The sequence below is a fragment of the Acanthisitta chloris genome, unplaced genomic scaffold (genome assembly GCF_000695815.1).
Source record: "Acanthisitta chloris isolate BGI_N310 unplaced genomic scaffold, ASM69581v1 scaffold38576, whole genome shotgun sequence".
Classification (NCBI taxonomy): domain Eukaryota; kingdom Metazoa; phylum Chordata; class Aves; order Passeriformes; family Acanthisittidae; genus Acanthisitta; species Acanthisitta chloris.
Genome location: NW_008680448.1, coordinates 11,969 through 13,872, shown reverse-complemented (window position 1 = coordinate 13,872; position 1,904 = coordinate 11,969).

Here is a 1,904-nt window from a genome sequence, read left to right as displayed (position 1 = left end):
AGCAGGAAGGTAAGATGATGCAGATTTCTTTGGACTTCACTGTGGTGAGATTTTTCAGGGCATAGTGGAAAACTCTGCACAAGAATCAGTCTGGGAGCAGGGAGAGGAGCTGCCTTGGGTAGCTGTTAGGGAACAGCATGTGTGCCCTTTCCAGGCACGAGCAGGCCTTAAAACTCTGCTTCTTCTGCCGTGCCAAAAGCTACTCTGGGCCTTCCCAGCCCTCAGGGGCATCCTCACTGTCATCCTGAGGTACAAGTGCAGGTGTCTGGTCTGCAGAAGGGACACTGACTGACTCCTTGGTGGTTAGCCAGGCAAGGGTCAGGTGTTCCATGCAATCAGTTTGTTCTGCAGCCCCTCGTTCTGCAAGAGGTTCATGCTGTGCATGGACTTGGTACACAAATTGTCCTTGGGCTGTGTCTCAAACTACTCCTTAGGGCAAAATTGTGTTAGAACTATACTTCAGAGTTAAATCAGCATTCACAAGTCTTAGATACATTTTCTGGGACATAACCTAAAATTATTTTTCCTCCTCACTTTGATAAATGAACAGGATGAGAAGTCCCAGAGCCCATAAAGTGGCCTGTGCCATTTCTTCTTGGTGGGTGAGAGGAGTTAGCCAGCACAGGTTTATTCCAGCTCAGGGTTTGCCCCATCCCTGGAAGTGCTCAAGGCCAGGTTGGACAGGGTTTGGAACAACCTGGGCTAGTGGAAGGTGTCCCTGCCCATGGCAGGAGGTGGAACCAGATGATCTCTAAGGTCCTTCCAACCCAAACCATCCTGTGATGATCATTACACTACTGTCACTTTTTAGTTTAGCTTTTCACTAGCTGAGATTTCTCTTTCTCACACTTCTCTACAAGGCAGGGTAATACTTTGTTTCATTTCTACCAACAGTTTTTGTTTAATATCCCACACACACTTGAAAAGATGGGGTAAAATTAAAGTTTTGGGGTTTGGCACTGAAACAGATAAAGCTAAAGACAACTGTTCCCCATCTACAGCCAAAGGAAGGGGCACAAAAGGAGTATGGAAAGGTTTGTGTTCTGTCTGGGTGTGTTCTCTGCTTTCAGATCAGACATCAGTACCTCCAGGTTTTACCTAATACTGTAGAGGTCACTTGCTCCAGGTGACTCCAAGGAACTGCAGCCATGTCTGTATTAGTAACTTCCAGTAAAGGTGCTATGCAATGGCTTTAAAAAAGCAAATTCAAACCCACACGATGCCAAGCTTGTGATCCTCAGTTTAAATACGTGCCTGACTTGATCTCTTTCAGATTTCAGACCCAACAGGCAAATGTGTTACACTGGAAAATTAACATAAGCCACGGGAAAAGTTGCATTGCAAGTCATGGTTTTATTAATTCCTAGTGCAACACTTTGAAATGCCTCTCAGATGACCATTCACAGTCACTCAAAAGTTTGTTTCACAATGCAATAATGCAGAAACATCATAAAAGGAAGAATGTATATTGTAATTTTTATAAGTTATATATTGGTGAAAATTCAGTGTCTTAAAGAACTGAGTCACATGGTGTTTTATAATGCAGAAATAGCTTTAATTTAATGCATGTTTTTTATTTATGGTTGATTGTCTTCAATAGAGAGAGATTGGGAATGTGCTGATAGTAATTTTTTTATGGACATAAAACTGATTGTGATACTTTATTTTGTCATATCTGTGAAGCACCTGGAAATAAAGGGTGATAAGACACCTTTTAAAAACAAAGTTTAACTTTTGTGTGTTGTGTCATCCCTAAGGCATGTCAATTCCTTTCCTCTGAGGGACGTTTTGTTTGGTAAACATGACTAAGTCACACCTCTTTTCGCTTACGCTGAGGGGAAAACTGACACATTACTGGAAGGAATCACTGAAGTGAAGGACAGATTCCTGTTCAGTGCCTTAAA